The sequence below is a fragment of the Eubalaena glacialis genome, chromosome 1 (genome assembly GCF_028564815.1).
Source record: "Eubalaena glacialis isolate mEubGla1 chromosome 1, mEubGla1.1.hap2.+ XY, whole genome shotgun sequence".
Classification (NCBI taxonomy): domain Eukaryota; kingdom Metazoa; phylum Chordata; class Mammalia; order Artiodactyla; family Balaenidae; genus Eubalaena; species Eubalaena glacialis.
Window position 1 is genome coordinate 93,729,841 of NC_083716.1, and position 23,243 is coordinate 93,753,083.

General features: G+C 73.4%; 12 non-coding genes and 10 pseudogenes across 12 annotated transcripts; all 22 read right to left on the minus strand.

The window, feature by feature from the left end:
• Positions 1 to 562: 562 nt before the first annotated feature.
• Positions 563 to 681, minus strand: LOC133077982 (5S ribosomal RNA; annotated as a pseudogene).
• A 908-nt stretch (positions 682 to 1,589) lies between these two features.
• Positions 1,590 to 1,708, minus strand: LOC133077986 (5S ribosomal RNA; annotated as a pseudogene).
• Positions 1,709 to 2,618: 910 nt separating this feature from the next.
• Positions 2,619 to 2,737, minus strand: LOC133103206 (5S ribosomal RNA). The gene has a single exon (XR_009703214.1). It is a non-coding gene; the product is annotated as a 5S ribosomal RNA (ribosomal RNA).
• Positions 2,738 to 3,647: 910 nt separating this feature from the next.
• Positions 3,648 to 3,766, minus strand: LOC133077992 (5S ribosomal RNA; annotated as a pseudogene).
• A 946-nt stretch (positions 3,767 to 4,712) lies between these two features.
• On the minus strand, positions 4,713 to 4,831 carry LOC133103210 (5S ribosomal RNA). The gene has a single exon (XR_009703215.1). It is a non-coding gene; the product is annotated as a 5S ribosomal RNA (ribosomal RNA).
• A 918-nt stretch (positions 4,832 to 5,749) lies between these two features.
• LOC133103214 (5S ribosomal RNA) lies at positions 5,750 to 5,868 on the minus strand. Its single transcript, XR_009703218.1, has one exon. It is a non-coding gene; the product is annotated as a 5S ribosomal RNA (ribosomal RNA).
• Positions 5,869 to 6,777: 909 nt separating this feature from the next.
• On the minus strand, positions 6,778 to 6,896 carry LOC133077994 (5S ribosomal RNA; annotated as a pseudogene).
• Positions 6,897 to 7,842: 946 nt separating this feature from the next.
• On the minus strand, positions 7,843 to 7,961 carry LOC133103217 (5S ribosomal RNA). Its single transcript, XR_009703225.1, has one exon. It is a non-coding gene; the product is annotated as a 5S ribosomal RNA (ribosomal RNA).
• A 918-nt stretch (positions 7,962 to 8,879) lies between these two features.
• LOC133103228 (5S ribosomal RNA) lies at positions 8,880 to 8,998 on the minus strand. Its single transcript, XR_009703228.1, has one exon. It is a non-coding gene; the product is annotated as a 5S ribosomal RNA (ribosomal RNA).
• Positions 8,999 to 9,907: 909 nt separating this feature from the next.
• LOC133077998 (5S ribosomal RNA) lies at positions 9,908 to 10,026 on the minus strand (annotated as a pseudogene).
• A 946-nt stretch (positions 10,027 to 10,972) lies between these two features.
• LOC133103232 (5S ribosomal RNA) lies at positions 10,973 to 11,091 on the minus strand. Its single transcript, XR_009703229.1, has one exon. It is a non-coding gene; the product is annotated as a 5S ribosomal RNA (ribosomal RNA).
• Positions 11,092 to 12,009: 918 nt separating this feature from the next.
• Positions 12,010 to 12,128, minus strand: LOC133103237 (5S ribosomal RNA). The gene has a single exon (XR_009703230.1). It is a non-coding gene; the product is annotated as a 5S ribosomal RNA (ribosomal RNA).
• A 909-nt stretch (positions 12,129 to 13,037) lies between these two features.
• LOC133078003 (5S ribosomal RNA) lies at positions 13,038 to 13,156 on the minus strand (annotated as a pseudogene).
• Positions 13,157 to 14,066: 910 nt separating this feature from the next.
• Positions 14,067 to 14,185, minus strand: LOC133103242 (5S ribosomal RNA). The gene has a single exon (XR_009703231.1). It is a non-coding gene; the product is annotated as a 5S ribosomal RNA (ribosomal RNA).
• Positions 14,186 to 15,095: 910 nt separating this feature from the next.
• On the minus strand, positions 15,096 to 15,214 carry LOC133078010 (5S ribosomal RNA; annotated as a pseudogene).
• Positions 15,215 to 16,154: 940 nt separating this feature from the next.
• On the minus strand, positions 16,155 to 16,273 carry LOC133103248 (5S ribosomal RNA). The gene has a single exon (XR_009703233.1). It is a non-coding gene; the product is annotated as a 5S ribosomal RNA (ribosomal RNA).
• A 918-nt stretch (positions 16,274 to 17,191) lies between these two features.
• Positions 17,192 to 17,310, minus strand: LOC133103254 (5S ribosomal RNA). The gene has a single exon (XR_009703236.1). It is a non-coding gene; the product is annotated as a 5S ribosomal RNA (ribosomal RNA).
• Positions 17,311 to 18,217: 907 nt separating this feature from the next.
• Positions 18,218 to 18,336, minus strand: LOC133078014 (5S ribosomal RNA; annotated as a pseudogene).
• Positions 18,337 to 19,246: 910 nt separating this feature from the next.
• LOC133103259 (5S ribosomal RNA) lies at positions 19,247 to 19,365 on the minus strand. The gene has a single exon (XR_009703237.1). It is a non-coding gene; the product is annotated as a 5S ribosomal RNA (ribosomal RNA).
• A 908-nt stretch (positions 19,366 to 20,273) lies between these two features.
• LOC133078026 (5S ribosomal RNA) lies at positions 20,274 to 20,392 on the minus strand (annotated as a pseudogene).
• Positions 20,393 to 21,300: 908 nt separating this feature from the next.
• On the minus strand, positions 21,301 to 21,419 carry LOC133078030 (5S ribosomal RNA; annotated as a pseudogene).
• Positions 21,420 to 22,365: 946 nt separating this feature from the next.
• Positions 22,366 to 22,484, minus strand: LOC133103264 (5S ribosomal RNA). The gene has a single exon (XR_009703238.1). It is a non-coding gene; the product is annotated as a 5S ribosomal RNA (ribosomal RNA).
• Positions 22,485 to 23,243: the final 759 nt, after the last annotated feature.

Here is a 23,243-nt window from a genome sequence, read left to right on the forward strand (position 1 = left end):
CCTCCGGCCGGGCAGCAGCTGGCCCGAAGCCACTGGGAGCCACCATGGAGTGGGCACGGCCCCTTAGCCCCAGCAAGGCCCCCCCTTGCCCCCACGCCGCCCGCCGAGCACAGGACCCCGGCCCTGGTGGACGGCAGGCCCGGAGAAGCGGCCCCGGCCCCCGCCCCCGCTCCCGCCCCCGGCCGTGGCGAAACGGCGGGGGGGGGCTTTTTCCGGAGGGAGCTGTGGAGAGACACACGGGCAGACAGGGGGCTGCGGCGCGGCTGGGCTCCGGTGGGGGCGGCCAAGTGCAGGTCGAGGGCCTCGCGGGCCGCACGGACGGCACCCCGGCCTGCGGCGGAGTCTGGGTCCGGGCCAGCCACCACGGGAGCGGCTGGGGTGGCGGCTGCCTTCCAGGGCCGCATTCTGGCCGCATGTCCAGCCAGCTCGGCGGGGAGCGATCCCTCCGGCGCGCTGTGTTGGGAGGGACGTGAGGAGGTGAGGCCTGCAGCGGTGCTCAGCGGGGGCGGAGGCGGCCTCGGCCGCGGGCCACTAAATGTCAAGGCGGAGCGGGAGGCAAAAAAGCCTACAGCACTCGGTATTCCCATGTGGTCTCCCATCCAGGTACGAAACAGGCCAGACCCTGATTAGCTTCCGAGATCAGACGAGGTGTGGTGCGTTCAGGGAGGTGTGGCCGTAGAATGCAGCGGGGGCCACGGTGTGCCTCTTGAGGCTTAGCTTCGCTGGTGCTGGCGACTTACCGCCAGCCCGGCAGCCAACCCTCTCCGGCGCGGCCCTGCCGTCCGCCCAGGCAAGCGACAGGAGGCCTCGAGGGCCCGGGGGTGGTGGAGTTGTGGGCGACTTCGCAGCTCAGGTCAGGCGGGACCCTCCAGGCCTGTAGGCGCTTGGCCCTCCGCCCCAGAGCCACTCAACGCTCACAGGACTTGGCCCCGGAGGCTTAAGGGCCTGTGGCCCTCGGTCCCTTGTGCATTCCCCACCCTGTCAATCCACACAGTGCTAGGCGCAGCCCAGCCACGGCCTGGCCGGCGCGCCTGCCCAACGGCAGTTGGCCCGAAGCCACTGGGAGCCACCATTGAGCCGGCACGGCCCCTTAGACACAGCAACGCCACCCTTGCCCCCACGCCAACTGCCGAGCAAAGTTCCCGGCGCCTGGTGTCTAGCCAGCCCAGCGAACCGGTCCCAGCCCACGACCCCGCTCCCACTCTCGGCCGTGGCGAAGTGGCAAAGGGTGGGCTTTTTCCGGAGGGAGCTGTGGAGAGACACACGGGCAGACAGGGGGCTGCGGCGCGGCTGGGCTCCGGTGGGGGCGGCCAAGTGCAGGTCGAGGGCTTCGTGGGCCGCACGGACGGCACCCCGGCCTGCGGCGGAGTCTGGGTCCGGGCCAGCCACCACGGGAGCGGCTGGGGTGGCGGCTGCCTTCCAGGGCCGCATTCTGGCCGCATGTCCAGCCAGCTCGGCGGGGAGCGATCCCTCCGGCGCGCTGTGTTGGGAGGGACGTGAGGAGGTGAGGCCTGCAGCGGTGCTCAGCGGGGGCGGAGGCGGCCTCGGCCGCGGGCCACTAAATGTCAAGGCGGAGCGGGAGGCAAAAAAGCCTACAGCACTCGGTATTCCCATGTGGTCTCCCATCCAGGTACGAAACAGGCCAGACCCTGATTAGCTTCCGAGATCAGACGAGGTGTGGTGCGTTCAGGGAGGTGTGGCCGTAGAATGCAGCGGGGGCCACGGTGTGCCTCTTGAGGCTTAGCTTCGCTGGTGCTGGCGACTTACCGCCAGCCCGGCAGCCAACCCTCTCCGGCGAGGCCCTGCCGTCCGCCCAGGCAAGCGACAGGAGGCCTCGAGGGCCCGGGGGTGGTGGAGTTGTGGGCGACTTCGCAGCTCAGGTCAGGCGGGACCCTCCAGGCCTGTAGGCGCTTGGCCCTCCGCCCCAGAGCCGCTCAACGCTCACAGGACTTGGCCCCGGAGGCTTAAGGGCCTGTGGCCCTCGGTCCCTTGTGCATTCCCCACCCTGTCAATCCACACAGTGCTAGGCGCAGCCCAGCCACGGCCTGGCCGGCCCGCCTGCCCAACGGCAGTTGGCCCGAAGCCACTGGGAGCCACCATTGAGCCGGCACGGCCCCTTAGACACAGCAACGCCACCCTTGCCCCCACGCCAACTGCCGAGCAAAGTTCCCGGCGCCTGGTGTCTAGCCAGCCCAGCGAACCGGTCCCAGCCCACGACCCCGCTCCCACTCTCGGCCGTGGCGAAGTGGCAAAGGGTGGGCTTTTTCCGGAGGGAGCTGTGGAGAGACACACGGGCAGACAGGGGGCTGCGGCGCGGCTGGGCTCCGGTGGGGGCGGCCAAGTGCAGGTCGAGGGCTTCGTGGGCCGCACGGACGGTACCCCGGCCTGCGGCGGAGTCTGGGTCCGGGCCAGCCACCACGGGAGCGGCTGGGGTGGCGGCTGCCTTCCAGGGCCGCCTTCTGGCCGCCTGGCCGGCCAGGTCGGCGCGGAGCGCCCCCTCTGGCGCGCTGTGGTGGGAGGGGCCGGAGGAGGTGGGGCCTGCAGCGCTGCCCGGCGGGGGCCGGGGCGGGGGCGGAGGCGGCGGGCGACTAAAGGAGAAGGCGGAGCGGGAGGCAAAAAGCCTACAGCACCCGGTATTCCCAGGCGGTCTCCCATCCAAGTACTAACCAGGCCCGACCCTGCTTAGCTTCCGAGATCAGACGAGATCGGGCGCGTTCAGGGTGGTATGGCCGTAGACGCAGGAGGGGCCCGCGCGGTACCTCTTGAGGCCCAGCTTCGCTGGCGCCTGCGCCTTACCGCCATGCCGGCGGACAGCCCTCTCCCGCAGGGCCCTGCCGCCCGCCCAGGCAGGCGACAGGAGGCCTCGGGGACCCGGGGGTGGCGGAGTGGTGGGCCACCTCGCAGCCCAGGGCGGGCGGGACGCTCCAGGCCCGTCGGCGCTTGGCGCCCCGCCGCAGATCCCGCTCGACGCTCACAGGGACGCGGCCCCGGAGGCTTCAGGGCCCGGCGGCCGCGGTCCCTTGGGCATCCCCCCCTGCCCGCCCACGCGGAGTTAGGCGCAGCCCGGCCACGGCCGGGCCGGCCCTCCGGCCTGGCAGCAGCTGGCCCGAAGCCACTGGGAGCCACCATGGAGTGGGCACGGCCCCTTAGCCCCAGCAAGGCCCCCCCTTGCCCCCACGCCGCCCGCCGAGCACAGGACCCCGGCCCTGGTGGCCGGCAGGCCCGGAGAAGCGGCCCCGGCCCCCGCCCCCGCTCCCGCCCCCGGCCGTGGCGAAACGGCGGAGGGGGGGGCTTTTTCCGGAGGGAGCTGTGGAGAGACACACGGGCAGACAGGGGGCTGCGGCGCGGCTGGGCTCCGGTGGGGGCGGCCAAGTGCAGGTCGAGGGCCTCGCGGGCCGCACGGACGGCACCCCGGCCTGCGGCGGAGTCTGGGTCCGGGCCAGCCACCACGGGAGCGGCTGGGGTGGCGGCTGCCTTCCAGGGCCGCATTCTGGCCGCATGTCCAGCCAGCTCGGCGGGGAGCGATCCCTCCGGCGCGCTGTGTTGGGAGGGACGTGAGGAGGTGAGGCCTGCAGCGGTGCTCAGCGGGGGCGGAGGCGGCCTCGGCCGCGGGCCACTAAATGTCAAGGCGGAGCGGGAGGCAAAAAAGCCTACAGCACTCGGTATTCCCATGTGGTCTCCCATCCAGGTACGAAACAGGCCAGACCCTGATTAGCTTCCGAGATCAGACGAGGTGTGGTGCGTTCAGGGAGGTGTGGCCGTAGAATGCAGCGGGGGCCACGGTGTGCCTCTTGAGGCTTAGCTTCGCTGGTGCTGGCGACTTACCGCCAGCCCGGCAGCCAACCCTCTCCGGCGCGGCCCTGCCGTCCGCCCAGGCAAGCGACAGGAGGCCTCGAGGGCCCGGGGGTGGTGGAGTTGTGGGCGACTTCGCAGCTCAGGTCAGGCGGGACCCTCCAGGCCTGTAGGCGCTTGGCCCTCCGCCCCAGAGCCGCTCAACGCTCACAGGACTTGGCCCCGGAGGCTTAAGGGCCTGTGGCCCTCGGTCCCTTGTGCATTCCCCACCCTGTCAATCCACACAGTGCTAGGCGCAGCCCAGCCACGGCCTGGCCGGCCCGCCTGCCCAACGGCAGTTGGCCCGAAGCCACTGGGAGCCACCATTGAGCCGGCACGGCCCCTTAGACACAGCAACGCCACCCTTGCCCCCACGCCAACTGCCGAGCAAAGTTCCCGGCGCCTGGTGTCTAGCCAGCCCAGCGAACCGGTCCCAGCCCACGACCCCGCTCCCACTCTCGGCCGTGGCGAAGTGGCAAAGGGTGGGCTTTTTCCGGAGGGAGCTGTGGAGAGACACACGGGCAGACAGGGGGCTGCGGCGCGGCTGGGCTCCGGTGGGGGCGGCCAAGTGCAGGTCGAGGGCTTCGTGGGCCGCACGGACGGCACCCCGGCCTGCGGCGGAGTCTGGGTCCGGGCCAGCCACCACGGGAGCGGCTGGGGTGGCGGCTGCCTTCCAGGGCCGCCTTCTGGCCGCCTGGCCGGCCAGGCCGGCGCGGAGCGCCCCCTCTGGCGCGCTGTGGTGGGAGGGGCCGGAGGAGGTGGGGCCTGCAGCGCTGCCCGGCGGGGGCGGGGGCGGGGGCGGAGGCAGCGGCCTCGGCCTCGGCCTCGGCCTCGGCCTAGGCCGCGGGCGACTAAAGGAGAAGGCGGAGCGGGAGGCAAAAAGCCTACAGCACCCGGTATTCCCAGGCGGTCTCCCATCCAAGTACTAACCAGGCCCGACCCTGCTTAGCTTCCGAGATCAGACGAGATCGGGCGCGTTCAGGGTGGTATGGCCGTAGACGTTAAGAGGGGCCCGCGGAGTGCCTCTTGAGGCCCAGCTTCGCTGGCGCTTGCGCCTCCCCGCCAGCCCGGCGGCCAGCCCGCCCCGGCAGGGCCCCGCCGCCCGCCCAGGCAGGGCAACGGCGGCCTCGGGTACCAGGGGGGTGGCGGAGGGTTCGGCGACCTCCCAGCCCAGGGCGGGCGGGACCCACCAAACCGTTCGGCGCTTGGCGCCCCGCCCCAGATCCCGCACGTCGCTCACAGGGACGTGGCCCCGGAGGCTTCAGGGCCCGGGGCCCGCGGTCCCTTGGGCCTCCCCTCTGCCCGCCCACGCGGCGCTAGGCGCAGCCCAGCCGCAGCCCGGGCCGGCCCTCCTGCCCGACGGCAGTCGGCCCTTAACCCACTGGGAGCCACCATTGAGTCGGCACGGCCCCTTAGCCCCAGCAAGGCCACCCTTGCCCCCACGCCACCCGCCGAGCACAGGACCCGGCGCCTTGTGGCCGGCCGGCCCGGAGCACCGGCCCCGGCCCCCGCCCCCGCTCCCGCCCCCGGCCGTGGCGAAACGGCGGAGGGGGGGCTTTTTCCGGAGGGAGCTGTGGAGAGACACACCGGCAGATAGGTGGCTGCGCCGGGGCTGGGCGCTGGTGGGGGCGGCCAGGTGCAGGTCAAGGGGCTCGCGGGCCGCACGGCCGGCACCCGGGCCTGAGGCGGAGTCTGGGTTCAGGCCAGCCACCCCGGGAGCGGCTGGGATGCGGCTGCCTTCCAGGGCCGCCTTCTGGCCGCCTGGCCGGCCAGGCAGGCGGAGAGCGCCCCCTCTGGCGCGCTGTGGTGGGAGGGGCCGGAGGAGGTGGGGCCTGCAGCGGTGCCCGGCGGGGGCGGGGGCGGGGGCGGGGGCGGAGGCGGCGGGCGACTAAAGGAGAAGGCGGAGCGGGAGGCAAAAAGCCTACAGCACCCGGTATTCCCAGGCGGTCTCCCATCCAAGTACTAACCAGGCCCGACCCTGCTTAGCTTCCGAGATCAGACGAGATCGGGCGCGTTCAGGGTGGTATGGCCGTAGACGCAGGAGGGGCCCGCGCGGTGCCTCTTGAGGCCCAGCTTCGCTGGCGCCTGCGCCTTACCGCCATGCCGGCGGCCAGCCCTCTCCGGCAGGGCCCTGCCGCCCGCCCAGGCAGGCGACAGGAGGCCTCGGGGACCCGGGGGTGGCGGAGTGGTGGGCCACCTCGCAGCCCAGGGCGGGCGGGACGCTCCAGGCCCGTCGGCGCTTGGCGCCCCGCCGCAGATCCCGCTCGACGCTCACAGGGACGCGGCCCCGGAGGCTTCAGGGCCCGGGGGCCGCGGTCCCTTGGGCATCCCCCCCTGCCCGCCCACGCGGAGTTAGGCGCAGCCCGGCCACGGCCGGGCCGGCCCTCCGGCCGGGCAGCAGCTGGCCCGAAGCCACTGGGAGCCACCATGGAGTGGGCACGGCCCCTTAGCCCCAGCAAGGCCCCCCCTTGCCCCCACGCCGCCCGCCGAGCACAGGACCCCGGCCCTGGTGGCCGGCAGGCCCGGAGAAGCGGCCCCGGCCCCCGCCCCCGCTCCCGCCCCCGGCCGTGGCGAAACGGCGGAGGGGGGGCTTTTTCCGGAGGGAGCTGTGGAGAGACACACGGGCAGACAGGGGGCTGCGGCGCGGCTGGGCTCCGGTGGGGGCGGCCAAGTGCAGGTCGAGGGCCTCGCGGGCCGCACGGACGGCACCCCGGCCTGCGGCGGAGTCTGGGTCCGGGCCAGCCACCACGGGAGCGGCTGGGGTGGCGGCTGCCTTCCAGGGCCGCATTCTGGCCGCATGTCCAGCCAGCTCGGCGGGGAGCGATCCCTCCGGCGCGCTGTGTTGGGAGGGACGTGAGGAGGTGAGGCCTGCAGCGGTGCTCAGCGGGGGCGGAGGCGGCCTCGGCCGCGGGCCACTAAATGTCAAGGCGGAGCGGGAGGCAAAAAAGCCTACAGCACTCGGTATTCCCATGTGGTCTCCCATCCAGGTACGAAACAGGCCAGACCCTGATTAGCTTCCGAGATCAGACGAGGTGTGGTGCGTTCAGGGAGGTGTGGCCGTAGAATGCAGCGGGGGCCACGGTGTGCCTCTTGAGGCTTAGCTTCGCTGGTGCTGGCGACTTACCGCCAGCCCGGCAGCCAACCCTCTCCGGCGCGGCCCTGCCGTCCGCCCAGGCAAGCGACAGGAGGCCTCGAGGGCCCGGGGGTGGTGGAGTTGTGGGCGACTTCGCAGCTCAGGTCAGGCGGGACCCTCCAGGCCTGTAGGCGCTTGGCCCTCCGCCCCAGAGCCGCTCAACGCTCACAGGACTTGGCCCCGGAGGCTTAAGGGCCTGTGGCCCTCGGTCCCTTGTGCATTCCCCACCCTGTCAATCCACACAGTGCTAGGCGCAGCCCAGCCACGGCCTGGCCGGCCCGCCTGCCCAACGGCAGTTGGCCCGAAGCCACTGGGAGCCACCATTGAGCCGGCACGGCCCCTTAGACACAGCAACGCCACCCTTGCCCCCACGCCAACTGCCGAGCAAAGTTCCCGGCGCCTGGTGTCTAGCCAGCCCAGCGAACCGGTCCCAGCCCACGACCCCGCTCCCACTCTCGGCCGTGGCGAAGTGGCAAAGGGTGGGCTTTTTCCGGAGGGAGCTGTGGAGAGACACACGGGCAGACAGGGGGCTGCGGCGCGGCTGGGCTCCGGTGGGGGCGGCCAAGTGCAGGTCGAGGGCTTCGTGGGCCGCACGGATGGCACCCCGGCCTGCGGCGGAGTCTGGGTCCGGGCCAGCCACCACGGGAGCGGCTGGGGTGGCGGCTGCCTTCCAGGGCCGCCTTCTGGCCGCCTGGCCGGCCAGGCCGGCGCGGAGCGCCCCCTCTGGCGCGCTGTGGTGGGAGGGGCCGGAGGAGGTGGGGCCTGCAGCGCTGCCCGGCGGGGGCGGGGGCGGGGGCGGAGGCAGCGGCCTCGGCCTCGGCCTCGGCCTCGGCCTAGGCCGCGGGCGACTAAAGGAGAAGGCGGAGCGGGAGGCAAAAAGCCTACAGCACCCGGTATTCCCAGGCGGTCTCCCATCCAAGTACTAACCAGGCCCGACCCTGCTTAGCTTCCGAGATCAGACGAGATCGGGCGCGTTCAGGGTGGTATGGCCGTAGACGTTAAAAGGGGCCCGCGGAGTGCCTCTTGAGGCCCAGCTTCGCTGGCGCTTGCGCCTCCCCGCCAGCCCGGCGGCCAGCCCGCCCCGGCAGGGCCCCGCCGCCCGCCCAGGCAGGGCAACGGCGGCCTCGGGTACCAGGGGGGTGGCGGAGGGTTCGGCGACCTCCCAGCCCAGGGCGGGCGGGACCCACCAAACCGTTCGGCGCTTGGCGCCCCGCCCCAGATCCCGCACGTCGCTCACAGGGACGTGGCCCCGGAGGCTTCAGGGCCCGGGGCCCGCGGTCCCTTGGGCCTCCCCTCTGCCCGCCCACGCGGCGCTAGGCGCAGCCCAGCCGCAGCCCGGGCCGGCCCTCCTGCCCGACGGCAGTCGGCCCTTAACCCACTGGGAGCCACCATTGAGTCGGCACGGCCCCTTAGCCCCAGCAAGGCCACCCTTGCCCCCACGCCACCCGCCGAGCACAGGACCCGGCGCCTTGTGGCCGGCCGGCCCGGAGCACCGGCCCCGGCCCCCGCCCCCGCTCCCGCCCCCGGCCGTGGCGAAACGGCGGAGGGGGGGCTTTTTCCGGAGGGAGCTGTGGAGAGACACACCGGCAGATAGGTGGCTGCGCCGGGGCTGGGCGCTGGTGGGGGCGGCCAGGTGCAGGTCAAGGGGCTCGCGGGCCGCACGGCCGGCACCCGGGCCTGAGGCGGAGTCTGGGTTCAGGCCAGCCACCCCGGGAGCGGCTGGGATGCGGCTGCCTTCCAGGGCCGCCTTCTGGCCGCCTGGCCGGCCAGGCAGGCGGAGAGCGCCCCCTCTGGCGCGCTGTGGTGGGAGGGGCCGGAGGAGGTGGGGCCTGCAGCGGTGCCCGGCGGGGGCGGGGGCGGGGGCGGGGGCGGAGGCGGCGGGCGACTAAAGGAGAAGGCGGAGCGGGAGGCAAAAAGCCTACAGCACCCGGTATTCCCAGGCGGTCTCCCATCCAAGTACTAACCAGGCCCGACCCTGCTTAGCTTCCGAGATCAGACGAGATCGGGCGCGTTCAGGGTGGTATGGCCGTAGACGCAGGAGGGGCCCGCGCGGTGCCTCTTGAGGCCCAGCTTCGCTGGCGCCTGCGCCTTACCGCCATGCCGGCGGCCAGCCCTCTCCGGCAGGGCCCTGCCGCCCGCCCAGGCAGGCGACAGGAGGCCTCGGGGACCCGGGGGTGGCGGAGTGGTGGGCCACCTCGCAGCCCAGGGCGGGCGGGACGCTCCAGGCCCGTCGGCGCTTGGCGCCCCGCCGCAGATCCCGCTCGACGCTCACAGGGACGCGGCCCCGGAGGCTTCAGGGCCCGGCGGCCGCGGTCCCTTGGGCATCCCCCCCTGCCCGCCCACGCGGAGTTAGGCGCAGCCCGGCCACGGCCGGGCCGGCCCTCCGGCCGGGCAGCAGCTGGCCCGAAGCCACTGGGAGCCACCATGGAGTGGGCACGGCCCCTTAGCCCCAGCAAGGCCCCCCCTTGCCCCCACGCCGCCCGCCGAGCACAGGACCCCGGCCCTGGTGGCCGGCAGGCCCGGAGAAGCGGCCCCGGCCCCCGCCCCCGCTCCCGCCCCCGGCCGTGGCGAAACGGCGGAGGGGGGGCTTTTTCCGGAGGGAGCTGTGGAGAGACACACGGGCAGACAGGGGGCTGCGGCGCGGCTGGGCTCCGGTGGGGGCGGCCAAGTGCAGGTCGAGGGCCTCGCGGGCCGCACGGACGGCACCCCGGCCTGCGGCGGAGTCTGGGTCCGGGCCAGCCACCACGGGAGCGGCTGGGGTGGCGGCTGCCTTCCAGGGCCGCATTCTGGCCGCATGTCCAGCCAGCTCGGCGGGGAGCGATCCCTCCGGCGCGCTGTGTTGGGAGGGACGTGAGGAGGTGAGGCCTGCAGCGGTGCTCAGCGGGGGCGGAGGCGGCCTCGGCCGCGGGCCACTAAATGTCAAGGCGGAGCGGGAGGCAAAAAAGCCTACAGCACTCGGTATTCCCATGTGGTCTCCCATCCAGGTACGAAACAGGCCAGACCCTGATTAGCTTCCGAGATCAGACGAGGTGTGGTGCGTTCAGGGAGGTGTGGCCGTAGAATGCAGCGGGGGCCACGGTGTGCCTCTTGAGGCTTAGCTTCGCTGGTGCTGGCGACTTACCGCCAGCCCGGCAGCCAACCCTCTCCGGCGCGGCCCTGCCGTCCGCCCAGGCAAGCGACAGGAGGCCTCGAGGGCCCGGGGGTGGTGGAGTTGTGGGCGACTTCGCAGCTCAGGTCAGGCGGGACCCTCCAGGCCTGTAGGCGCTTGGCCCTCCGCCCCAGAGCCGCTCAACGCTCACAGGACTTGGCCCCGGAGGCTTAAGGGCCTGTGGCCCTCGGTCCCTTGTGCATTCCCCACCCTGTCAATCCACACAGTGCTAGGCGCAGCCCAGCCACGGCCTGGCCGGCCCGCCTGCCCAACGGCAGTTGGCCCGAAGCCACTGGGAGCCACCATTGAGCCGGCACGGCCCCTTAGACACAGCAACGCCACCCTTGCCCCCACGCCAACTGCCGAGCAAAGTTCCCGGCGCCTGGTGTCTAGCCAGCCCAGCGAACCGGTCCCAGCCCACGACCCCGCTCCCACTCTCGGCCGTGGCGAAGTGGCAAAGGGTGGGCTTTTTCCGGAGGGAGCTGTGGAGAGACACACGGGCAGACAGGGGGCTGCGGCGCGGCTGGGCTCCGGTGGGGGCGGCCAAGTGCAGGTCGAGGGCTTCGTGGGCCGCACGGACGGCACCCCGGCCTGCGGCGGAGTCTGGGTCCGGGCCAGCCACCACGGGAGCGGCTGGGGTGGCGGCTGCCTTCCAGGGCCGCCTTCTGGCCGCCTGGCCGGCCAGGCCGGCGCGGAGCGCCCCCTCTGGCGCGCTGTGGTGGGAGGGGCCGGAGGAGGTGGGGCCTGCAGCGCTGCCCGGCGGGGGCGGGGGCGGGGGCGGAGGCAGCGGCCTCGGCCTCGGCCTCGGCCTCGGCCTAGGCCGCGGGCGACTAAAGGAGAAGGCGGAGCGGGAGGCAAAAAGCCTACAGCACCCGGTATTCCCAGGCGGTCTCCCATCCAAGTACTAACCAGGCCCGACCCTGCTTAGCTTCCGAGATCAGACGAGATCGGGCGCGTTCAGGGTGGTATGGCCGTAGACGTTAAGAGGGGCCCGCGGAGTGCCTCTTGAGGCCCAGCTTCGCTGGCGCTTGCGCCTCCCCGCCAGCCCGGCGGCCAGCCCGCCCCGGCAGGGCCCCGCCGCCCGCCCAGGCAGGGCAACGGCGGCCTCGGGTACCAGGGGGGTGGCGGAGGGTTCGGCGACCTCCCAGCCCAGGGCGGGCGGGACCCACCAAACCGTTCGGCGCTTGGCGCCCCGCCCCAGATCCCGCACGTCGCTCACAGGGACGTGGCCCCGGAGGCTTCAGGGCCCGGGGCCCGCGGTCCCTTGGGCCTCCCCTCTGCCCGCCCACGCGGCGCTAGGCGCAGCCCAGCCGCAGCCCGGGCCGGCCCTCCTGCCCGACGGCAGTCGGCCCTTAACCCACTGGGAGCCACCATTGAGTCGGCACGGCCCCTTAGCCCCAGCAAGGCCACCCTTGCCCCCACGCCACCCGCCGAGCACAGGACCCGGCGCCTTGTGGCCGGCCGGCCCGGAGCACCGGCCCCGGCCCCCGCCCCCGCTCCCGCCCCCGGCCGTGGCGAAACGGCGGAGGGGGGGCTTTTTCCGGAGGGAGCTGTGGAGAGACACACCGGCAGATAGGTGGCTGCGCCGGGGCTGGGCGCTGGTGGGGGCGGCCAGGTGCAGGTCAAGGGGCTCGCGGGCCGCACGGCCGGCACCCGGGCCTGAGGCGGAGTCTGGGTTCAGGCCAGCCACCCCGGGAGCGGCTGGGATGCGGCTGCCTTCCAGGGCCGCCTTCTGGCCGCCTGGCCGGCCAGGCAGGCGGAGAGCGCCCCCTCTGGCGCGCTGTGGTGGGAGGGGCCGGAGGAGGTGGGGCCTGCAGCGGTGCCCGGCGGGGGCGGGGGCGGGGGCGGGGGCGGAGGCGGCGGGCGACTAAAGGAGAAGGCGGAGCGGGAGGCAAAAAGCCTACAGCACCCGGTATTCCCAGGCGGTCTCCCATCCAAGTACTAACCAGGCCCGACCCTGCTTAGCTTCCGAGATCAGACGAGATCGGGCGCGTTCAGGGTGGTATGGCCGTAGACGCAGGAGGGGCCCGCGCGGTGCCTCTTGAGGCCCAGCTTCGCTGGCGCCTGCGCCTTACCGCCATGCCGGCGGCCAGCCCTCTCCGGCAGGGCCCTGCCGCCCGCCCAGGCAGGCGACAGGAGGCCTCGGGGACCCGGGGGTGGCGGAGTGGTGGGCCACCTCGCAGCCCAGGGCGGGCGGGACGCTCCAGGCCCGTCGGCGCTTGGCGCCCCGCCGCAGATCCCGCTCGACGCTCACAGGGACGCGGCCCCGGAGGCTTCAGGGCCCGGCGGCCGCGGTCCCTTGGGCATCCCCCCCTGCCCGCCCACGCGGAGTTAGGCGCAGCCCGGCCACGGCCGGGCCGGCCCTCCGGCCGGGCAGCAGCTGGCCCGAAGCCACTGGGAGCCACCATGGAGTGGGCACGGCCCCTTAGCCCCAGCAAGGCCCCCCCCTTGCTCCCACGCCGCCCGCCGAGCACAGGACCCCGGCCCTGGTGGCCGGCAGGCCCGGAGAAGCGGCCCCGGCCCCCGCCCCCGCTCCCGCCCCCGGCCGTGGCGAAACGGCGGAGGGGGGGCTTTTTCCGGAGGGAGCTGTGGAGAGACACACGGGCAGACAGGGGGCTGCGGCGCGGCTGGGCTCCGGTGGGGGTGGCCAAGTGCAGGTCGAGGGCTTCGTGGGCCGCACGGACGGTACCCCGGCCTGCGGCGGAGTCTGGGTCCGGGCCAGCCACCACGGGAGCGGCTGGGGTGGCGGCTGCCTTCCAGGGCCGCATTCTGGCCGCATGTCCAGCCAGCTCGGCGGGGAGCGATCCCTCCGGCGCGCTGTGTTGGGAGGGACGTGAGGAGGTGAGGCCTGCAGCGGTGCTCAGCGGGGCGGAGGCGGCCTCGGCCGCGGGCCACTAAATGTCAAGGCAGAGCGGGAGGCAAAAAAGCCTACAGCACTCGGTATTCCCATGTGGTCTCCCATCCAGGTACGAAACAGGCCAGACCCTGATTAGCTTCCGAGATCAGACGAGGTGTGGTGCGTTCAGGGAGGTGTGGCCGTAGAATGCAGCGGGGGCCACGGTGTGCCTCTTGAGGCTTAGCTTCGCTGGTGCTGGCGACTTACCGCCAGCCCGGCAGCCAACCCTCTCCGGCGCGGCCCTGCCGTCCGCCCAGGCAAGCGACAGGAGGCCTCGAGGGCCCGGGGGTGGTGGAGTTGTGGGCGACTTCGCAGCTCAGGTCAGGCGGGACCCTCCAGGCCTGTAGGCGCTTGGCCCTCCGCCCCAGAGCCGCTCAACGCTCACAGGACTTGGCCCCGGAGACTTAAGGGCCTGTGGCCCTCGGTCCCTTGTGCATTCCCCACCCTGTCAATCCACACAGTGCTAGGCGCAGCCCAGCCACGGCCTGGCCGGCCCGCCTGCCCAACGGCAGTTGGCCCGAAGCCACTGGGAGCCACCATTGAGCCGGCACGGCCCCTTAGACACAGCAACGCCACCCTTGCCCCCACGCCAACTGCCGAGCAAAGTTCCCGGCGCCTGGTGTCTAGCCAGCCCAGCGAACCGGTCCCAGCCCACGACCCCGCTCCCACTCTCGGCCGTGGCGAAGTGGCAAAGGGTGGGCTTTTTCCGGAGGGAGCTGTGGAGAGACACACGGGCAGACAGGGGGCTGCGGCGCGGCTGGGCTCCGGTGGGGGCGGCCAAGTGCAGGTCGAGGGCTTCGTGGGCCGCACGGACGGCACCCCGGCCTGCGGCGGAGTCTGGGTCCGGGCCAGCCACCACGGGAGCGGCTGGGGTGGCGGCTGCCTTCCAGGGCCGCCTTCTGGCCGCCTGGCCGGCCAGGTCGGCGCGGAGCGCCCCCTCTGGCGCGCTGTGGTGGGAGGGGCCGGAGGAGGTGGGGCCTGCAGCGCTGCCCGGCGGGGGCCGGGGCGGGGGCGGAGGCGGCGGGCGACTAAAGGAGAAGGCGGAGCGGGAGGCAAAAAGCCTACAGCACCCGGTATTCCCAGGCGGTCTCCCATCCAAGTACTAACCAGGCCCGACCCTGCTTAGCTTCCGAGATCAGACGAGATCGGGCGCGTTCAGGGTGGTATGGCCGTAGACGCAGGAGGGGCCCGCGCGGTACCTCTTGAGGCCCAGCTTCGCTGGCGCCTGCGCCTTACCGCCATGCCGGCGGACAGCCCTCTCCCGCAGGGCCCTGCCGCCCGCCCAGGCAGGCGACAGGAGGCCTCGGGGACCCGGGGGTGGCGGAGTGGTGGGCCACCTCGCAGCCCAGGGCGGGCGGGACGCTCCAGGCCCGTCGGCGCTTGGCGCCCCGCCGCAGATCCCGCTCGACGCTCACAGGGACGCGGCCCCGGAGGCTTCAGGGCCCGGCGGCCGCGGTCCCTTGGGCATCCCCCCCTGCCCGCCCACGCGGAGTTAGGCGCAGCCCGGCCACGGCCGGGCCGGCCCTCCGGCCGGGCAGCAGCTGGCCCGAAGCCACTGGGAGCCACCATGGAGTGGGCACGGCCCCTTAGCCCCAGCAAGGCCCCCCCTTGCCCCCACGCCGCCCGCCGAGCACAGGACCCCGGCCCTGGTGGCCGGCAGGCCCGGAGAAGCGGCCCCGGCCCCCGCCCCCGCTCCCGCCCCCGGCCGTGGCGAAACGGCGGAGGGGGGGGCTTTTTCCGGAGGGAGCTGTGGAGAGACACACGGGCAGACAGGGGGCTGCGGCGCGGCTGGGCTCCGGTGGGGGCGGCCAAGTGCAGGTCGAGGGCCTCGCGGGCCGCACGGACGGCACCCCGGCCTGCGGCGGAGTCTGGGTCCGGGCCAGCCACCACGGGAGCGGCTGGGGTGGCGGCTGCCTTCCAGGGCCGCATTCTGGCCGCATGTCCAGCCAGCTCGGCGGGGAGCGATCCCTCCGGCGCGCTGTGTTGGGAGGGACGTGAGGAGGTGAGGCCTGCAGCGGTGCTCAGCGGGGGCGGAGGCGGCCTCGGCCGCGGGCCACTAAATGTCAAGGCGGAGCGGGAGGCAAAAAAGCCTACAGCACTCGGTATTCCCATGTGGTCTCCCATCCAGGTACGAAACAGGCCAGACCCTGATTAGCTTCCGAGATCAGACGAGGTGTGGTGCGTTCAGGGAGGTGTGGCCGTAGAATGCAGCGGGGGCCACGGTGTGCCTCTTGAGGCTTAGCTTCGCTGGTGCTGGCGACTTACCGCCAGCCCGGCAGCCAACCCTCTCCGGCGCGGCCCTGCCGTCCGCCCAGGCAAGCGACAGGAGGCCTCGAGGGCCCGGGGGTGGTGGAGTTGTGGGCGACTTCGCAGCTCAGGTCAGGCGGGACCCTCCAGGCCTGTAGGCGCTTGGCCCTCCGCCCCAGAGCCGCTCAACGCTCACAGGACTTGGCCCCGGAGGCTTAAGGGCCTGTGGCCCTCGGTCCCTTGTGCATTCCCCACCCTGTCAATCCACACAGTGCTAGGCGCAGCCCAGCCACGGCCTGGCCGGCCCGCCTGCCCAACGGCAGTTGGCCCGAAGCCACTGGGAGCCACCATTGAGCCGGCACGGCCCCTTAGACACAGCAACGCCACCCTTGCCCCCACGCCAACTGCCGAGCAAAGTTCCCGGCGCCTGGTGTCTAGCCAGCCCAGCGAACCGGTCCCAGCCCACGACCCCGCTCCCACTCTCGGCCGTGGCGAAGTGGCAAAGGGTGGGCTTTTTCCGGAGGGAGCTGTGGAGAGACACACGGGCAGACAGGGGGCTGCGGCGCGGCTGGGCTCCGGTGGGGGCGGCCAAGTGCAGGTCGAGGGCTTCGTGGGCCGCACGGACGGCACCCCGGCCTGCGGCGGAGTCTGGGTCCGGGCCAGCCACCACGGGAGCGGCTGGGGTGGCGGCTGCCTTCCAGGGCCGCCTTCTGGCCGCCTGGCCGGCCAGGCCGGCGCGGAGCGCCCCCTCTGGCGCGCTGTGGTGGGAGGGGCCGGAGGAGGTGGGGCCTGCAGCGCTGCCCGGCGGGAGCGGGGGCGGGGGCGGAGGCAGCGGCCTCGGCCTCGGCCTCGGCCTAGGCCGCGGGCGACTAAAGGAGAAGGCGGAGCGGGAGGCAAAAAGCCTACAGCACCCGGTATTCCCAGGCGGTCTCCCATCCAAGTACTAACCAGGCCCGACCCTGCTTAGCTTCCGAGATCAGACGAGATCGGGCGCGTTCAGGGTGGTATGGCCGTAGACGTTAAGAGGGGCCCGCGGAGTGCCTCTTGAGGCCCAGCTTCGCTGGCGCTTGCGCCTCCCCGCCAGCCCGGCGGCCAGCCCGCCCCGGCAGGGCCCCGCCGCCCGCCCAGGCAGGGCAACGGCGGCCTCGGGTACCAGGGGGGTGGCGGAGGGTTCGGCGACCTCCCAGCCCAGGGCGGGCGGGACCCACCAAACCGTTCGGCGCTTGGCGCCCCGCCCCAGATCCCGCACGTCGCTCACAGGGACGTGGCCCCGGAGGCTTCAGGGCCCGGGGCCCGCGGTCCCTTGGGCCTCCCCTCTGCCCGCCCACGCGGCGCTAGGCGCAGCCCAGCCGCAGCCCGGGCCGGCCCTCCTGCCCGACGGCAGTCGGCCCTTAACCCACTGGGAGCCACCATTGAGTCGGCACGGCCCCTTAGCCCCAGCAAGGCCACCCTTGCCCCCACGCCACCCGCCGAGCACAGGACCCGGCGCCTTGTGGCCGGCCGGCCCGGAGCACCGGCCCCGGCCCCCGCCCCCGCTCCCGCCCCCGGCCGTGGCGAAACGGCGGAGGGGGGGCTTTTTCCGGAGGGAGCTGTGGAGAGACACACCGGCAGATAGGTGGCTGCGCCGGGGCTGGGCGCTGGTGGGGGCGGCCAGGTGCAGGTCAAGGGGCTCGCGGGCCGCACGGCCGGCACCCGGGCCTGAGGCGGAGTCTGGGTTCAGGCCAGCCACCCCGGGAGCGGCTGGGATGCGGCTGCCTTCCAGGGCCGCCTTCTGGCCGCCTGGCCGGCCAGGCAGGCGGAGAGCGCCCCCTCTGGCGCGCTGTGGTGGGAGGGGCCGGAGGAGGTGGGGCCTGCAGCGGTGCCCGGCGGGGGCGGGGGCGGGGGCGGGGGCGGAGGCGGCGGGCGACTAAAGGAGAAGGCGGAGCGGGAGGCAAAAAGCCTACAGCACCCGGTATTCCCAGGCGGTCTCCCATCCAAGTACTAACCAGGCCCGACCCTGCTTAGCTTCCGAGATCAGACGAGATCGGGCGCGTTCAGGGTGGTATGGCCGTAGACGCAGGAGGGGCCCGCGCGGTGCCTCTTGAGGCCCAGCTTCGCTGGCGCCTGCGCCTTACCGCCATGCCGGCGGCCAGCCCTCTCCGGCAGGGCCCTGCCGCCCGCCCAGGCAGGCGACAGGAGGCCTCGGGGACCCGGGGGTGGCGGAGTGGTGGGCCACCTCGCAGCCCAGGGCGGGCGGGACGCTCCAGGCCCGTCGGCGCTTGGCGCCCCGCCGCAGATCCCGCTCGACGCTCACAGGGACGCGGCCCCGGAGGCTTCAGGGCCCGGCGGCCGCGGTCCCTTGGGCATCCCCCCCTGCCCGCCCACGCGGAGTTAGGCGCAGCCCGGCCACGGCCGGGCCGGCCCTCCGGCCGGGCAGCAGCTGGCCCGAAGCCACTGGGAGCCACCATGGAGTGGGCACGGCCCCTTAGCCCCAGCAAGGCCCCCCCTTGCCCCCACGCCGCCCGCCGAGCACAGGACCCCAGCCCTGGTGGACGGCAGGCCCGGGAAGCGGCCCCGGCCCCCGCCCCCGCTCCCGCCCCCGGCCGTGGCGAAACGGCGGAGGGGGGGCTTTTTCCGGAGGGAGCTGTGGAGAGACACACGGGCAGACAGGGGGCTGCGGCGCGGCTGGGCTCCGGTGGGGGCGGCCAAGTGCAGGTCGAGGGCTTCGTGGGCCGCACGGACGGTACCCCGGCCTGCGGCGGAGTCTGGGTCCGGGCCAGCCACCACGGGAGCGGCTGGGGTGGCGGCTGCCTTCCAGGGCCGCATTCTGGCCGCATGTCCAGCCAGCTCGGCGGGGAGCAATCCCTCCGGCGCGCTGTGTTGGGAGGGACGTGAGGAGGTGAGGCCTGCAGCGGTGCTCAGCGGGGCGGAGGCGGCCTCGGCCGCGGGCCACTAAATGTCAAGGCGGAGCGGGAGGCAAAAAAGCCTACAGCACTCGGTATTCCCATGTGGTCTCCCATCCAGGTACGAAACAGGCCAGACCCTGATTAGCTTCCGAGATCAGACGAGGTGTGGTGCGTTCAGGGAGGTGTGGCCGTAGAATGCAGCGGGGGCCACGGTGTGCCTCTTGAGGCTTAGCTTCGCTGGTGCTGGCGACTTACCGCCAGCCCGGCAGCCAACCCTCTCCGGCGCGGCCCTGCCGTCCGCCCAGGCAAGCGACAGGAGGCCTCGAGGGCCCGGGGGTGGTGGAGTTGTGGGCGACTTCGCAGCTCAGGTCAGGCGGGACCCTCCAGGCCTGTAGGCGCTTGGCCCTCCGCCCCAGAGCCGCTCAACCCTCACAGGACTTGGCCCCGGAGACTTAAGGGCCTGTGGCCCTCGGTCCCTTGTGCATTCCCCACCCTGTCAATCCACACAGTGCTAGGCGCAGCCCAGCCACGGCCTGGCCGGCCCGCCTGCCCAACGGCAGTTGGCCCGAAGCCACTGGGAGCCACCATTGAGCCGGCACGGCCCCTTAGACACAGCAACGCCACCCTTGCCCCCACGCCAACTGCCGAGCAAAGTTCCCGGCGCCTGGTGTCTAGCCAGCCCAGCGAACCGGTCCCAGCCCACGACCCCGCTCCCACTCTCGGCCGTGGCGAAGTGGCAAAGGGTGGGCTTTTTCCGGAGGGAGCTGTGGAGAGACACACGGGCAGACAGGGGGCTGCGGCGCGGCTGGGCTCCGGTGGGGGCGGCCAAGTGCAGGTCGAGGGCTTCGTGGGCCGCACGGACGGCACCCCGGCCTGCGGCGGAGTCTGGGTCCGGGCCAGCCACCACGGGAGCGGCTGGGGTGGCGGCTGCCTTCCAGGGCCGCCTTCTGGCCGCCTGGCCGGCCAGGCCGGCGCGGAACGCCCCCTCTGGCGCGCTGTGGTGGGAGGGGCCGGAGGAGGTGGGGCCTGCAGCGCTGCCCGGCGGGGGCGGGGGCGGGGGCGGAGGCGGCGGGCGACTAAAGGAGAAGGCGGAGCGGGAGGCAAAAAGCCTACAGCACCCGGTATTCCCAGGCGGTCTCCCATCCAAGTACTAACCAGGCCCGACCCTGCTTAGCTTCCGAGATCAGACGAGATCGGGCGCGTTCAGGGTGGTATGGCCGTAGACGCAGGAGGGGCCCGCGCGGTGCATCTTGAGGCCCAGCTTCGCTGGCGCCTGCGCCTTACCGCCATGCCGGCGGCCAGCCCTCTCCGGCAGGGCCCTGCCGCCCGCCCAGGCAGGCGACAGGAGGCCTCGGGGACCCGGGGGTGGCGGAGTGGTGGGCCACCTCGCAGCCCAGGGCGGGCGGGACGCTCCAGGCCCGTCGGCGCTTGGCGCCCCGCCGCAGATCCCGCTCGACGCTCACAGGGACGCGGCCCCGGAGGCTTCAGGGCCCGGCGGCCGCGGTCCCTTGGGCATCCCCCCCTGCCCGCCCACGCGGAGTTAGGCGCAGCCCGGCCACGGCCGGGCCGGCCCTCCGGCCGGGCAGCAGCTGGCCCGAAGCCACTGGGAGCCACCATGGAGTGGGCACGGCCCCTTAGCCCCAGCAAGGCCCCCCTTGCCCCCACGCCGCCCGCCGAGCACAGGACCCCGGCCCTGGTGGACGGCAGGCCCGGAGAAGCGGCCCCGGCCCCCGCCCCCGCTCCCGCCCCCGGCCGTGGCGAAACGGCGGAGGGGGGGCTTTTTCCGGCGGGAGCTGTGGAGAGACACACGGGCAGACAGGGGGCTGCGGCGCGGCTGGGCTCCGGTGGGGGCGGCCAAGTGCAGGTCGAGGGCCTCGCGGGCCACACGGACGGCACCCCGGCCTGCGGCGGAGTCTGGGTCCGGGCCAGCCACCACGGGAGCGGCTGGGGTGGCGGCTGCCTTCCAGGGCCGCATTCTGGCCGCATGTCCAGCCAGCTCGGCGGGGAGCGATCCCTCCGGCGCGCTGTGTTGGGAGGGACGTGAGGAGGTGAGGCCTGCAGCGGTGCTCAGCGGGGGCGGAGGCGGCCTCGGCCGCGGGCCACTAAATGTCAAGGCGGAGCGGGAGGCAAAAAAGCCTACAGCACTCGGTATTCCCATGTGGTCTCCCATCCAGGTACGAAACAGGCCAGACCCTGATTAGCTTCCGAGATCAGACGAGGTGTGGTGCGTTCAGGGAGGTGTGGCCGTAGAATGCAGCGGGGGCCACGGTGTGCCTCTTGAGGCTTAGCTTCGCTGGTGCTGGCGACTTACCGCCAGCCCGGCAGCCAACCCTCTCCGGCGCGGCCCTGCCGTCCGCCCAGGCAAGCGACAGGAGGCCTCGAGGGCCCGGGGGTGGTGGAGTTGTGGGCGACTTCGCAGCTCAGGTCAGGCGGGACCCTCCAGGCCTGTAGGCGCTTGGCCCTCCGCCCCAGAGCCACTCAACGCTCACAGGACTTGGCCCCGGAGGCTTAAGGGCCTGTGGCCCTCGGTCCCTTGTGCATTCCCCACCCTGTCAATCCACACAGTGCTAGGCGCAGCCCAGCCACGGCCTGGCCGGCGCGCCTGCCCAACGGCAGTTGGCCCGAAGCCACTGGGAGCCACCATTGAGCCGGCACGGCCCCTTAGACACAGCAACGCCACCCTTGCCCCCACGCCAACTGCCGAGCAAAGTTCCCGGCGCCTGGTGTCTAGCCAGCCCAGCGAACCGGTCCCAGCCCACGACCCCGCTCCCACTCTCGGCCGTGGCGAAGTGGCAAAGGGTGGGCTTTTTCCGGAGGGAGCTGTGGAGAGACACACGGGCAGACAGGGGGCTGCGGCGCGGCTGGGCTCCGGTGGGGGCGGCCAAGTGCAGGTCGAGGGCTTCGTGGGCCGCACGGACGGCACCCCGGCCTGCGGCGGAGTCTGGGTCCGGGCCAGCCACCACGGGAGCGGCTGGGGTGGCGGCTGCCTTCCAGGGCCGCATTCTGGCCGCATGTCCAGCCAGCTCGGCGGGGAGCGATCCCTCCGGCGCGCTGTGTTGGGAGGGACGTGAGGAGGTGAGGCCTGCAGCGGTGCTCAGCGGGGGCGGAGGCGGCCTCGGCCGCGGGCCACTAAATGTCAAGGCGGAGCGGGAGGCAAAAAAGCCTACAGCACTCGGTATTCCCATGTGGTCTCCCATCCAGGTACGAAACAGGCCAGACCCTGATTAGCTTCCGAGATCAGACGAGGTGTGGTGCGTTCAGGGAGGTGTGGCCGTAGAATGCAGCGGGGGCCACGGTGTGCCTCTTGAGGCTTAGCTTCGCTGGTGCTGGCGACTTACCGCCAGCCCGGCAGCCAACCCTCTCCGGCGTGGCCCTGCCGTCCGCCCAGGCAAGCGACAGGAGGCCTCGAGGGCCCGGGGGTGGTGGAGTTGTGGGCGACTTCGCAGCTCAGGTCAGGCGGGACCCTCCAGGCCTGTAGGCGCTTGGCCCTCCGCCCCAGAGCCGCTCAACGCTCACAGGACTTGGCCCCGGAGGCTTAAGGGCCTGTGGCCCTCGGTCCCTTGTGCATTCCCCACCCTGTCAATCCACACAGTGCTAGGCGCAGCCCAGCCACGGCCTGGCCGGCCCGCCTGCCCAACGGCAGTTGGCCCGAAGCCACTGGGAGCCACCATTGAGCCGGCACGGCCCCTTAGACACAGCAACGCCACCCTTGCCCCCACGCCAACTGCCGAGCAAAGTTCCCGGCGCCTGGTGTCTAGCCAGCCCAGCGAACCGGTCCCAGCCCACGACCCCGCTCCCACTCTCGGCCGTGGCGAAGTGGCAAAGGGTGGGCTTTTTCCGGAGGGAGCTGTGGAGAGACACACGGGCAGACAGGGGGCTGCGGCGCGGCTGGGCTCCGGTGGGGGCGGCCAAGTGCAGGTCGAGGGCTTCGTGGGCCGCACGGACGGCACCCCGGCCTGCGGCGGAGTCTGGGTCCGGGCCAGCCACCACGGGAGCGGCTGGGGTGGCGGCTGCCTTCCAGGGCCGCCTTCTGGCCGCCTGGCCGGCCAGGCCGGCGCGGAGCGCCCCCTCTGGCGCGCTGTGGTGGGAGGGGCCGGAGGAGGTGGGGCCTGCAGCGCTGCCCGGCGGGGGCGGGGGCGGGGGCGGAGGCAGCGGCCTCGGCCTCGGCCTCGGCCTCGGCCTAGGCCGCGGGCGACTAAAGGAGAAGGCGGAGCGGGAGGCAAAAAGCCTACAGCACCCGGTATTCCCAGGCGGTCTCCCATCCAAGTACTAACCAGGCCCGACCCTGCTTAGCTTCCGAGATCAGACGAGATCGGGCGCGTTCAGGGTGGTATGGCCGTAGACGTTAAGAGGGGCCCGCGGAGTGCCTCTTGAGGCCCAGCTTCGCTGGCGCTTGCGCCTCCCCGCCAGCCCGGCGGCCAGCCCGCCCCGGCAGGGCCCCGCCGCCCGCCCAGGCAGGGCAACGGCGGCCTCGGGTACCAGGGGGGTGGCGGAGGGTTCGGCGACCTCCCAGCCCAGGGCGGGCGGGACCCACCAAACCGTTCGGCGCTTGGCGCCCCGCCCCAGATCCCGCACGTCGCTCACAGGGACGTGGCCCCGGAGGCTTCAGGGCCCGGGGCCCGCGGTCCCTTGGGCCTCCCCTCTGCCCGCCCACGCGGCGCTAGGCGCAGCCCAGCCGCAGCCCGGGCCGGCCCTCCTGCCCGACGGCAGTCGGCCCTTAACCCACTGGGAGCCACCATTGAGTCGGCACGGCCCCTTAGCCCCAGCAAGGCCACCCTTGCCCCCACGCCACCCGCCGAGCACAGGACCCGGCGCCTTGTGGCCGGCCGGCCCGGAGCACCGGCCCCGGCCCCCGCCCCCGCTCCCGCCCCCGGCCGTGGCGAAACGGCGGAGGGGGGGCTTTTTCCGGAGGGAGCTGTGGAGAGACACACCGGCAGATAGGTGGCTGCGCCGGGGCTGGGCGCTGGTGGGGGCGGCCAGGTGCAGGTCAAGGGGCTCGCGGGCCGCACGGCCGGCACCCGGGCCTGAGGCGGAGTCTGGGTTCAGGCCAGCCACCCCGGGAGCGGCTGGGATGCGGCTGCCTTCCAGGGCCGCCTTCTGGCC